Here is a 14907-nt window from a genome sequence, read left to right on the forward strand (position 1 = left end):
CGACCTTACCAAACCGTGCCCGGAACCACTTCCGGGGCGAAAGGAAGAACCATAGAGTGCCATGGGGCAGCCTAGCGCGCCCCCGTGCGGCCGATCCCAGGCCGGACCAACCTGAGGGAGAGGGACCCGCCGGCCGGCCGGCAGCAGTCCGGCCGGCCGGCAGCTGCCGTCCGGCCTGGACTTGGGAGGGGCGTGCAAAAGCGGCCAGGCCTCCACCCTACTGACCCACAGGAAAAAGAGGAGGAAAAACGAATTTATTGAATGATGCCATGTACCTTTACCTAAGTTACTGCATTTAATCCTCGCAAAACGCTTAAGATAGATGTTATTACTGCTTTTTTTTTTTTTTACCGTGGTTCTGAGGCCCAGAGAGAAGTGAGTGGAGGAACCAATATTGCAACCCAAGTTTTCTTAAATTACTACTCTTTTCTCTGCCCACCATTTCACGTTATGATACACTGAAGAGGATGTGCCTTTAACAAAAAGTCCAAGCGTGACATGAAAATCAAGATTCTAGATAAAATTCAAACTTCATAATCAGCCCTTGCCTACCCATCAGCTTTATTTCCTGCCACTCCATCCCTCCCTCTGACCCTAGCTGCAGTCATACTGAAACATCCGCAGTTTCTTTTTCTTTTTTTTTCTTTTTTGCGGTACGCGGGCCTCTCACTGCTGTGGCCTCTCCCGCTGCAGAGCACAGGCCCCGGACGCGCAGGCTCAGCGGCCATGGCTCACGGGCCCAGCCGCTCCGCGGCATGTGGGATCTTCCCGGACGGGGGCACAAACGCGTGTCCCCTGCATCGGCAGGCGGACCCCCAACCACCGCGCCACCAGGGAAGCCCCCGCAGTTTCTGAAAGGCACTACTTTTCCAGTCCCTACTTCTCCCGAGTTCATATACCATCCTCACTGCCTGAAACACCTTCCCTGCTCTGCCTACTAACCAATTTGTCCTCCAGACCAACTTGAATCGTCACCTCCTCTAGGAAGCTGTAGGAAAAAGTTTTCCTTCAACCTCTTAGGGTCCCTGGCCAGGTCTGAAAGGTAGTGACAAAGACATTAACAGGAGAAAAGCACACAAAGTTTATTGATTTTTTACATGTACATGGGAGTCTTCGCAAGAGAATGAAGACCAGAAGAAGTGACCAGAGCAGGAAGTTTTTATACCTTTTCTACAAAGAAACAATTTGTGAAGAATTGACAAGACAATGGGGCTTGGACTAGGAGTAGTCCAACTAGGGCTAGGTAGTCCTTATCTTCCTTAAGTAGGAAGATGAGAGGTTAACAAAGCTTGTTTGCAGATTACACCAGTGTCTCTTGTTGAACAATAATAATATTAATAATTAGTATTCATAATAATATCGCAGCTGCAAAGAGCAAAGACCCTTTATTTAGGGTCTCAAGAACTCCAATTCAGAGACACAGATTAGGGTAAAACCAAAAGAGTGTTCCGGGGAAGAGAAGGAATCAGGGGCTTATAAAGGCAAAAGCCACAAGGTTGTTCAAGAATTAGAGGGGGGCTTCCCTGGTGGCGCAGTGGTTGAGAGTCCGCCTGCCGATGCAGGGGACACGGGTTCGTGCCCTGGTCCGGGAAGGTCCCACATGCCGCAGAGCGGCTGGGCCCGTGAGCCATGGCTGCTGAGCCTGCGTGTCCGGAGCCTGTGCTCCGCAACGGGAAAGGCCACAACGGTGAGAGGCCCGCGTACGGCCGAAAAAAAAAAAAAAAAAGAATTAGAGGGTTCCCTGGTGGCCTAGCGTTTAGGATTCTGGGCTTTTACTTCCATGGCTCGGGTTCAATCCCTGGTCAGGGAACTGAGATCCCACAAGCCACAAGGCCAAAAAAAAGAATTATGTTGGACTCTCAGGCAATCCCTTAGGGCAATTTTCCTTAAGGGACAGGCTCTCACTACTTATTCTAGGGTAAGGGTCAAATAAGTAGGTAGGCTGTCATGAGTTAATTTTTGGGTGAGTCAAATAATTATCTTGAGTTTCTGGAACACTGGATAGATATTCTGGATGCCGGTGTTAAGACAATAAGTGGTCAAAAGGTCAGATTCCAACCAGGCTGACATGTGCATAAATCACACTTCCTCAATGATCTCCCAGCTGTGTTTTAGAGGGCTCTCTTAGCAACACCGACTCCATTTTGAGTTTACTTTTACACCGGTCTCTAGTCTTTGGGCTGATAAGAGTCATCTCCATGAAAGGAAACATTTATTTCCTGCCTTTAGAAAGAAAAGGGGGAGGTTTTTCCGCATTTACTGCTTCTTGATTGCCTTCAGCTCAAAATAACTTTTATTTCAAAGTCATACTTGGGGGTGACATTTTGGTTTCCTTTAAGGCTTTGCTCTTAGACCTTCACGCTGATTTAGATGACCTTCATCTGTGTTTTAATACTGCTTTATGCATATCAGTATAATAACACCACATTCATTCCATAAATACTTATTAAACACCTACAGTATGCCCAGGAATGTACTAGATCTGGGATATATTTTAGAAGACACTATCTCTGTCCTCACAGAGATCCTACTCTACAGGGGAAGAGGGGACCAAGTAAATAAACAGGCAATTACAATACATCGGAAGAAGTGCTATGGTCAGAGAGGCAGAAGGCTCTCTGGGGCTTTAGAGGAGGGGGGAATAATGCTGTCAAGGGATAAGGAACGGGAGGCAGGGGAGAAGGCTTCCCAGAGAAACGGATGGTAGTTACCAGGAGAAGGGCTGAAATGCTCTAGGTAGAGAAAGTAGCATTTGTGATGTCCTCCAGGGCATGACTTCTTTGAGAAACTAAAATAAATTAACTTTGGCTCTGTCACAGGTGTCAACTATGAGATCTGATTTTACCCTATTTGCAAGCTAATTAGTTTGGATGCTGGCAGAAAACAGGAGACTCCTGGGTCAGAAAGAAAAGACTTTATTACCCACAGCACAACAAGCATCATGTGCATCGTGCTTGCAGGGGCTCCCCTTGTTCTGCAAGTCCTACAGTAGCAATGCCATGGGCCAGATGGATGTTGAACATGCAGTGGTTTTGCATCTCAACTGAAGAACACTGAGCTTGGGGTATCTACCATTTTAATAGCATTAAAAAAGAAACAACAAGGCCAAAATGGAGTCACCTGTGCTAAGCCCCACATCAGCAAAACAAGACTTAATACGTAACCTAATTGCATTTTCAGCCTCTCCCAGGAATGTGTCCTTTAACCAGTCAATCTGGAATTACCTGGTCAGCACTAGTCAGGTAATCTGCCTGATAGACCCACAGCTTCCCCCAAATGAAGGTGACCTTGTCTGAAACAATCCACTCTTTTGCTAGAAGCTTTCTTTTTCCTCCCCCTTCTGCCTATAATAAGCTTCCATTTTGACGGGTCCTGAGAGCTCCTTTCTAACTGCTAAGATGGGATACTGTCCAATTCATGAATCATTAAATAAAGATCTAATTGAGATCTTCAGATTTACTCAGTTGAACAAAAGTGGTAAGCAAGCAAACAACCTTGAGATAAAGGCATTTTCTTCCAGAGCAAAGGGGCATATTTGCTTATAGACTTGCATCTTAGTCTACTCGGGCTGCCATAAGAAAATACAATAGTCTGGGTGGGTTAAACAACAGAAATTTCTCTCACACAGTTCTGGAGCCTGGAAATCTGAGATCAAGGCACTAGCGTGGTCAAGTTCTGGTGAGAGTTCTCTTCCTGGTTGCAGATGGCTGACTTACTGCTTTGCCTTCACATAGCAGAGAGAGTCAGCAAGCTCCCTGGTGTCTCTTCTTTTAGGGGCACTAATCCCATCATGGAGGCCCTACCTCATGACCTCATCTACACCTAATTATCTCCCAAAGTCCCCATCTCCAAATACCATCACACTGGGAATTAGAGCCTCAACATACAAATTTTAGGGGGTGGGGTCACAATTCGGTCCATAACACCTTGGAAGATAGAGATTAGTATCACTTGACAGAGCAAGGGCATGCTTACTGCCCATTATAGAAGTTTCCAGTTCCCTAAACTCAGCATTCCTCTCCTATAATGCAACCCACTCAGTGTGCAGGTGTCATTTAGCCTTCACTGCATTGTCCCATGGGAATTGGAACCCAGGAAATCAACACAAAAATGTTGATATTCTGGCTAATGTTATTGCTCTAATAAGTTGTACTTCATCTTTGACCCAAGATTCTGTGTTTTCTACCAACATCCATAAAACTGTGTCAGGCTAACATTTTCAGAGCCCTCACAGTTCTTGATAGGGATATGTGAATTTGTCATTTCCTAGGGGGAGCTTCTCTAGCTGCTAACAAGAATTTGGGTATGCTCATACGGTTGATGGCTGAAGAGGAAGGAAGCTGGAAGTTACTGAAGATGAAGCCTAGAAACAGAGTCCTGGATGTTGACTGGGCTACTTACATTAACTTGGTGTCACCAGGATGACAGCAGGACTTGGAGAGGAATCCTGAGACTTCGGTGAAAGAGAAGCAGTGACCAGAAGATTAGTAGTGCTGAAGAACGGCTAGAAATAGAGGACAGAGTGTCAACAGAGGATAAATACAAGCTCCTGGTGATCTGTGGACAAGTGATCTGAAAGAATCATTAGGGCATGAGGAGGATGTGGTCCACCTCCAGAATCCAAGGATTCTGAGGTGGGGATGTGCTGGATGTTCTCTTCTTGCCCCTCCAGATCACTCTTGTATCCTGCTCCAGGCCCCTCAAGACTAACCTTTATGGACAAGATCAATGGGCTCCCCTGCCCTCTGGCTTTCAGCTGGACTCAGCCAATTGCAGGCACCAACAGGAGATTGGAGCATGGGAGGAGAAAGGCACTTACTCCATCCACTCTCTTCCTCCTTGATCCACACGGGTTGGCCTCTGTGTTCTGTTATTAAGCTCTCTTCATTGCTTTGAGTGAGGCTGCTATTTCTGGTGAGAACCTGAACTGACAGAGGAAGAACAAGCAGCCTCAACTCAAAGTCTGCGGCAGAAGCAGGGTCCTCAGGGGACAGCCAGGAGTCAGGATGAGTGGAAAGGATCTATGGAGGTGTGCTGACTATAATCCAGGCACAGGAGTATTTATTATTATTTGCCATTATTGTGCACTTAGTATGTACCAGGTACTGTGATGGGTATTTTACATTGCATTGTCATATTTAATTTAATCTTAATATCAACCAAATGAGTTAGCATTATTATCTCCACTTTGCAAGTGAGAAAACTGAGGCTATTGATAATCTGACACTTTGACTCATTTCTATGAATTCAGATAACTTCTACCTTGTCATTTTGATGATTAAATGACTTTGTATGTGTCAGGTGGCCAGGTGCACATTGTTGAGACTCAACATATAGTAGCAAGACAGCAGAAGCAAGAACTACAATCCTGCAGCTTGTGGAACAAAAACCACATTCACAGAAAGATAGACAAGAGGAAAAGGCAAAGGGCTATGTACCAGATGAAGGAACAAGATAAAACCCCAGAAAAACAACTTAATGAAGTGGAGATAGGCAACCTTCCAGAAAAAGAATTCAGAATAATGATAGTGAAGATGATACAGGACATCAGAAAAAGAATGGAGGCAAAGATTGAGAAGATGCAAGAAATGTTTAACAAAGACCTAGAAGAATTAAAGAACAAACACCTAGAAGAAGTAAAGAACAAACAAACAGAGATGAACAATGCAATAACCGAAATGAAAAATACACTAGAAGGACTCAGTAGCAGAATAACTGAGGCAGAACAGATTAGTGACCTGGAAGACAGAATGGTGAAATTCACTGCCATGGAACAGAATAAAGAAAAAAGAATGAAAAGAAATGAAGACAGCCTAACAGACCTCTGGGACAACATTAAATGCAACAACATTCGCATTATAGGGGTCCCAGAAGGAGAAGGGAGAGAGAAAGGACCCGAGAAAATATTTGAAGAGATTATAGTTGAAAACTTCCCTAACATAGGAAAGGAAATAGCCACCCAAGTCCAGGAAGCACAGAGAGTCCCAGGCAGGATAAACCCAAGGAGAAACATGCCAAGACACACAGTAATCAAACTGACAAAAATTAAAAACAAAGAAAAATTATAGAAAGCAACAATTTGTTATGACAAATAACATACAAGGGAACTCCCATAAGGTTAAGGGCTGATTTCTCAGCAGACACTCTACAAGCCAGTAGGGAGTGGCATGATATATTTCAAGTGATGAAAGGGAAGAACCTACAACCAAGATTACTCTTCCCGGCAAGCAGCTCCTTCAGATTCGATGGAGAAATCAAAACCTTTACAGACAAGCAAAAGCTAAGAGAATTCACCACCACCAAACCAGTTCTACAAAAAATGCTAAAGGAAAGTCTCTAAGTGGGAAACACAAGAGAAGAAAAGGAACTACAAAAACAAACCCATAGGGCTTCCCTGGTGGCGCAGTGGTTGAGAGTCTGCCTGCCGATGCAGGGGACACGGGTTCGTGCCCCAGTCCAGAGCCATGGCCGCTGAGCCAGCACGTCCGGAGCCTGTGCTCCATAACGAGAGAGGCCACAACAGTGAGAGGCCCGCATACCTCAAAAAAACAAAGAAAACAAAAACAAAAAAAAACAACAACAAACCCATAACAATTAAGAAAATGGTGAAAGGAACATACATATCGATAATTACCTTAAACATGAATGGATTAAATGCTCCAACCAAAAGACACAGGCTCGCTGAATGGATACAAAAACAGGACCCATATATACGCTGTCTGTAAGAGACCCACTTCAGACCTAGGGACACATACAGACTGAAAGTGAGGGGATGGAAAAAGATATTCCATGCAAATGGAAATCAAAAGAAAGCTGGAGTAGCAACACTCATATCAGAAAAAACAGACTTTAAAATAAAGAATGTTACAAGAGACAAGGAAGGACACTACATAATGATCAAGGGATCAATCCAAGAAGAAGATGTAACAATTATAAATATTTATGCACCCAACATAAGAGCACCTCAATACAGAAGGCAACTGCTAACAGCTATAAAAGAGGAAATCGACAGTAACACAATAATAGTGGGGGACTTTAACACCTCACTTACACCAATGGACAGATCATCCAAACAGAAAATTAATAAGGAAACACAAGCTTTAAATGACACAGTAGACCAGATAGATCTAATTGCTACTTATAGAACATTCCATCCAAAAACAGCAGATTACACTTTCTTCTCAAGTGCACATGGAACATTCTCCAGGATAGATCACATCTTGGGTCACAAATCAAGCCTCAGTAGATTTAAGAAAATTGAAATCATATCAAGCATCTTTTCTGACCATAATGCTATGAGATTAGAAATAAATTACAGGGAAAAAAACACAAACACATGGAGGCTAAACAATATATTACTAAATAACCAAGAGATCACTGAAGAAATCAAAGAGAAAATCAAAAAATACCTAGAGACAAATTACAAGAAAAACACGACGATCCAAAACCTATGGGATGCAGCAAAAGCAGTTCTAAGAGGGAAGTTTATAGTAATACAAGCCTACCTCAAGAAACAAAAAAACTCAAAAAAACAATCTAAACTTACACCTAAAGGAATTAGAGAAAGAAGAATAAACAAAAGCCAAATTTAGTAGAAGGAAAGAAATCATACAGATCAGAGCAGAAATAAATGAAATAGAAACAAAGAAAACAATAGCAACGATCAATAAAACTAAAAGCTGGTTCTTTGAGAAGATAAACAAAATTGAGAAACCATTAGCCAGACTCATCAAGAAAAAGAGGGAGAGGACTCAAATCAATAAAATTAGAAGTGAAAAAGGAGAAGTTACAACAGACACCGCAGAAATACAAAGCATCCTAAGAGGCTACTAAAACCAAGTCTATGCCAAAAAAATGGACAACCTGGAAGAAATGGACAAATTCTTAGAAATGCACAACCTGCCAAGACTGAATCAGGAAGAAGTAGAAAATATGAACAGACCAATCACAAGTAATGAAATTGAAACTGTGATTAAAAGTCTTCCAAAAAACAAAAGTCCAGGACCAGATGGCTTCACAGGTGAATTCTATCAAACATTTAGAGAAGAGCTAACACCCATCTTCTCAAACTCTTCCAAAAAATTGCAGAGGAAGGAACACTCTCAAACTCATTCTATGAGGCCACCATCACCCTGATATCAAAACCAGATAGGGCTTCCCTGTTGGCGCAGTGGTTGAGAGTCCACCTGCCGATGCAGGGCACATGGGTTCGTGCCCTGGTTCAGGAAGATCCCACATGCCGCGGAGTGGCTGGGCCTGTGAGCCATGGCCGCTGAGCCTGCGCGTCGGGGGCCTGTGCTCCGCAACGGGAGAGGCCACAACAGTGAGAGGCCCGTGTACTGGTAAAAAACCAAAACAAACAAACAAACAAAAACAAACAAAAAACCAGATAAAGATACTACAAAAAAGGAAAATTACAGACCAATATCACTGATGAATATAGATGCAAAAATCCTCAACAAAATACTAGCAAACAGAATCCAACCACACATTAAAAGGATCATACACCATGATCAAGTGGGGTTTATCCCAGGAATGCAAGGATTCTTCAATGTACACAAATCAATCAATGTGATACACCATATTAACAAATTGAAGAAGAAAAACCATATGATCATCTCAATAGATGCAGAAAAAGCTTTTGACAAAATTCAACACCCATTTATGATAAAAACTCTCCAGAAAGTGGGCATAGAGGGAAGCTACCTCAACATAATAAAGGCCATATATGACAAACCCACAGCAAACATCATTCTCAATGGTGAAAAACTGAAAGCATTTTCTCTAAGATCAAGAACAAGACAAGGATATCCACTCTTGCCACTGTTATTCAACATAGTTTTGGAAGTCCTAGTCACGGAATCAGAGAAGAAAAAGAAATAAAAGGAATACAAATCGGAAGAGAAGAAGTAAAGCTGTCACTGTTTGCAGAAGAGAATCCTAAACTTGCCACCAGAAAACTACTAGAGCTAATCAATGAATTTGGTAAAGTTGCAGGATACAAAATTAATGCACAGAAATCTCTTGCATTCCTATACACTAATGATGAAAAATCCGAAAGAGAAATTCATTTACTACTGCAACAAAAAGAATAAAATACCTAGGAATAAACCTACCTAGGGAGACAAAAAGCCTTATACAGAAAACTATAAGACACTGATGAAAGAAATTAAAGATGATACAAACAGATGGAGAGATATACCATGTTCTTGGATTGGAAGAATCAATATTGTGAAAATGACTCTACTACCCAAAGCAATCTACAGATTCAATGCAATCCCTATCAAATTACCAATGGCATTTTTTAAAGAACTAGAACAAAAAAATCTTAAAATTTGTATGGAGACAAAAAAGACCCTGAGTAACCAAAGCAGTCTTGAGGGAAAAAAACGGAGCTGGAGGAATCAGGCTCCCTGACTTCAGACTATACTACAAAGCTACAGTAATCAAGAAAGTATGGTAGTGACACAAAAACAGAAATATAGATCAATGGAACAGGATAGAAAGCCCAGAGATAAACCCATGCACCTACGGTCATCTTATCTTTGGTAAAGGAGGCAAGAATATACAATGGAGGAGAGACAGCCTGTTCAATAAGTGGTGCTGGGAAAACTGGACAGCTACATGTAAAAGAATGAAATTAGAACACTCCCTAACACCATACACAAAAACAAACTCAAAATGGATTAGAGACCTAAATGTAAGACCGGACACTATAAAACTCTTAGAGGAAAGCATAGGAAGAACACTCTTTGACATAAATCATAGCAAGATCTTTTTTGATCCACCTCCTAGAGTAATGGAAATAAAACCAAAAATAAACAAATGGGACCTAATGACACTTAAAAGCTTTTGCACAGCAAAGGAAACTACAAACAAGATGAAAAGACAACCCTCAGAATGGGAGAAAATATTTGCAAACGAATCAATGGACAAAGGACTAATCTCCAAAATACATAAACAGCTCTTGCAGGTCAATATTAAAAAAACAAACAACCCAATCCAAAAATGGGCAGAAGACCTAAATAGACATTTCTCCAAAGAAGACATACAGTTGGCCAAGAAGCACATGAAAAGCTGCTCAACATCACTAATTATTAGAGGAATGCAAATCAAAACTACAATGAGGTATCACCTCACACCAGTTAGAATGGGCATCATCAGAAAATCTACAAACAAATGCTGGAGAGGGTGTGGAGAAAAGGGAACCCTCTTGCACTGTTAGTGGGGATGTAAATTGATACAGCCAATATGGAGAACAGATGGAGGTTCCTTAAAAAACTACAAATAGAACTACCATATGACCCAGCAATCCCACTACTGGGCATCTACCCAGAGAAAACCATAATTCAAAAAGACACACGCACCCCAATGTTCATTGCAGCACTATTTACAATAGCCAGGTCATGGAAGCAACCTAAATGCCCATTGACAGGCAAATGGATAAAGAAGATGTGGTACATATATACAATGGAATATTACTCAGCTATAAAATGGAATGAAGTTGGGTCATTTGTAGAGACATGGATGGATCTAGAGACTGTCATACAGAGTGAAGTAAGTCAGAAAGAGAAAAACAAATATCATATATTAACGCATATATGTGGAACCTAGAAAAATGGTAAAGATGAACTGGTTTGCAGGGCAGAAATAGAGACACAGATGTAGAGAACAAACATATGGACACCAAGCGGGGAAAGCGGCGGGGTGGGGGGGGTGGTGTGATGAACTGGGCGATTGGGATTGACATGTATACACTGAAGTGTATAAAATTGATGACTAATAAAACCTGTTGTATAAAAAAGTAAATTAAATAAAATTCAAAAATTCAAAAAAAAATTCAAAATTCAAAAATAAAAAGCTATTGGAACAGTTTACTAGGTGCAATAACAGGAGGCTTTTCTTTTCTCCCCACTACCACCTCTGGACTCTTGGACTTATGAGGTATATTACAACATTGTCCTCTGATTCAAAGCTTGTACTGCATCCTGTAAGATAGAAGCCCATTTAACAACAACAACAACAACAACGAAAACATATAGCAGCTATCATCGTGAGATAATAATTAGAAACTGAAGTGGAAGCCCTCCACAGGGGAAGGGCGCCTCTCATCATCATTTTCATTTTATGGCCATAAATGAAGATTTAGTGCTTATGTGTGTGTGCGCATGGGGGAAAGAGATCTCCATCAACATCAGCTGAGCGCTTATCATGTACCAGGCTTTATGCTGAACATTGGCATTCACAACAGTCCTAAGGGAGAACTCCTATTATCATTCCATTTGACAGATGAGGAAATAGAGGCACACAAGAGTTTTATTGATAGCAAAACTGAGATTTCAACCAAGGTCGAAGCCCATGTGAAAGAAAGCTTCCTGGAAAAGTTGGCCTTTGAAAGGAGTAACATGCAGGGGGCCAGGCAGGATCAAAGACAGGAGGCTGGATGGGGGTGGGGGTGCGTGTTAGAGGGTGCAGCAAGCTTGAGATAGTGGCTCCAATGCATGTTCTTCACACCACAAAGCAATTCTGACATGATCTACCTGGAGATTCCACAGGTTATGGGCTAAGTCCCACAGGACTGCTCCCATTCCCCACTTCTGGTGGCAATCACAAATTCAGGGTATCACCCGTGCTTCTGACCAACAGGCTTTAGGCACTCCTGTTGCTTGGGAAATTCCAAGGGTTTGAGGAGCTTTGTGCCAGGAACAAGGGACAGAGACCAAATGCATTTCTTATTATACCACAGGGGCTCTAACAGGGAGAGAATTGACAGAGGATTAGGAGAGTGAGGGCAAGAAGTAGTCGCATTAGGGCCCACTTTATTTTCTCCACACTAGAGCCTGCCTGGGTCACCAAAGTTTGCCAGCCCTGGGAGGGGATCACCCAGGCAAGAGCACCCTAAGCTTTCTGCTGCTTTCTGGGACCCTGCTTGTCCAGAGGGCCCCACTCTGGACTCCCCAGGCCCTGGGTATGGTTCCACACAGAAAATGAGGTGTCTGTGAGAAAGCTTCAAGATTTCTAAACGCCTATAAGAGAATATTACTCAGCCATAAAAATGAATGAAATATTGCCATTTGCAGCAACATGGATGGACCCAGAGATTATCATACTAAGCGAAGTCAGATAGAGAAAGACAAATATATGATATCACTAATATGTGGAATCTAAAAAAATGATACAAATGAACTTATTTACAAAACGGAAATAGACTCACAGATATAGAAAACAAACTCATGGTTACCAAAGGGGAAAGGGGGAGGAAGGGATAAATTAGGAGTTTGGGATTAACATATATACACAACTATATATAAAGTAGATAAACAACAAGGACCTACTGTATAGCACAGGGAACTATATTGAATATCTTGTGATAACCTATAATGTGATAACCTTTTTTCACAAAAGAATCTAAAAAAGAATATATATATATATATATATATACACACACACACATATATAACTGAATCATTTTGCTGTACCTGAAACATTGTATGTCAACGATACTTCAATTTTAAAAAAGAAGAAAAAAAAAAGCCTAGAACTGTACATTTGCTTGCAAAAAGGCCAGAGGCTAATTAATACAAGTTTCCCCATTTCTGGCTGGAATTTTCCCAGCTCAGTGTAGCAGTTGTGGATGAAAAAAATAATAGTCGATCTAAGAAAGAAATGGAAAATTTTATTGGAACCAACCTGAGGATTCTAACCTGGAAGACAGTCTTTCAGAAAGCTCTGAGGACTGTTCCACCCATTAGAGGTCAAAGCACAGTTATGTACATTTTTGAGACAAATATACATCAAATGACGTATTATTGACAATTTACACAATCCAGATCTGCACGTATAAAGCGAATAGTGGGTCATGTGTCATCATGGCCCCTTACGAGATTAAGAAGGAAGGTTATCTCCTAAGGAGGTCTGGTTAACGCAGATGCACGACACATACTAAAGGGGAGGGTGGAGGATCAAACCGGCAAAGAAAACTTTTGTTTAAATTTGTTCTTGTCTTGCCATAAAATATGAATTTTATTTCATCACAGTGATGACTGATATCCTACTAATTAGAAATATTGGCTCATTCTGTCCACTGAAAAAACACACAATTTAAGAGCAAGAGCAGTGAGTTTCGGTTTTATTCAGGGACTGTACTGAGGAATGTAGCTCGGGAGACAGCCTCTCAGAGAGCCCTGAGGAACTGCTCCAAAGAGGTAGGGGAGGGGCCAGTATGTATATGAATTTTTTGGTGGAAAATACATGTAGTTAAGCATAAAAAAGGTTACTGCTAATCACAAAGTTAATGATTTTAGTGCTTATCTATCTATGCACAGGAAAATGCAAGAATCTGGGGGTCATTGAAATTCTTCCTGAGGTAAGCATCTTAACTATCTGGGTGCCTTTATACCCAAAATACAGAACGTTTAGTCCTGTTTTTTCCATCCTGAATTCCCCTCAGAGTGCATTGTCATGGGTGACTACACTACCACTGGTAAGTGGTAACCCTTTGTATAAGGGGATGATGAGTGACACCCTTTGTTTGTTTGTTTTAATTTTTATTGGAGTATAGTTGATTTACAATGTTGTGTTAGTTTCAGGTGTTAGCAAAGTGAATCAGTTATACATATACATATATCTTTTTTTTTAGATTCTTTTCCCATACAGGCCATTACAAAGTACTGAGTAGAGCTCCCTGTGCTATACAGCAGGTTCTTATTAGTTATCTATTTTATATATAGTAGTGTGTATATGTCAATCCCAATCTCCCAATTTATCCCTTCCCGTGCCCTTATCCCCTGGTAAGCATAAGTTCGTTTTCTACATCTGTGCTTTGTTCTATTTGTTTACAATTCATAGGTACACCTTTTAAATAACTCAAAGGAGAAAAGTAAGACATTTCTTTCTTAGAAGTCAGATTTACTGAGATATGATTTATACACAATACCATTCACCTTTTTAAGTAACAGTTCAATGACTTTTGACAAACACATACAGTTGTATAACCATCACCACAATCAAGATACAGAGCATTTCCATCATCCCAGAAAGTTCCCTTGTGTCCCTTTATAGTCAACCCATAACCCTACTCCTAGACCTTGCCACCAGTTATGTTTTATGTCCTATAGTTTTGTCTTTTCGAATATCACAGAAATGGAATCAGATAGTATGCTTTGTTGTAAACATATAGTTTCATCTTTTTTAGTTAAATACCAGGAATGAGACAGCTGGGTTGTATGGTATAATGTTAATTGTACCAGGAATTCCCAAACTGTTTTCCAGTGTGGTTGTACCATTTTACATTCCCATCAGCACTGTGTGAGAATTCCAGTACTTGGGCTCAGGGCTTTGTTTTCAGCAATTCAAATAGGTGTGTAGTGGTATCTCATTTTGATTTTAATTTGAATTTCCTTAATACAAGTTATTCTTTTTTAATAAGCAAGACTTGTCTGGAGACACGGTTTTTCAAACCTTGGGGCATCCTAATTTGCTGGCTTTGCCTGATACAGAGACTCGGGAAGATCTTTCCCTGTCCTGTGTTGGCAGGGACCTGCACTTCTCGCATCCAGTCAGTAGAGAGCAGGAGAGGACAGAAAATAAGCTTCCCAGGTTTTGGACTATCGGGGGCCAGCATGGATAGTATTTGGATGCATTACTGTATTTATAGTTTTTCTCAAATGCCTCTCCCTCTGAGCCTGTTTAGCTGCCACCTTGTGAGGCTTGACTCCCCAGATTAATCTTGTGAAGTGATTCAAGGCCAAACCTCTTAACTAACCTTGTAAAATCCTAAGAACTGAGCTACCAAAACTGAGCCACCTTTGTAGAGTCCTTAATACGTCTACTCTCCAATGTCACTTATCAGAGCCTGTGTTAGGGGGAACCACAGGCAGCTGAGTTGGTGAACCTCTGTTCTTCTTC

The sequence above is a fragment of the Mesoplodon bidens genome (genome assembly GCF_964165515.1).
Source record: "Mesoplodon bidens genome assembly, chromosome: 5".
NCBI classification, from domain to species: domain Eukaryota; kingdom Metazoa; phylum Chordata; class Mammalia; order Artiodactyla; family Ziphiidae; genus Mesoplodon; species Mesoplodon bidens.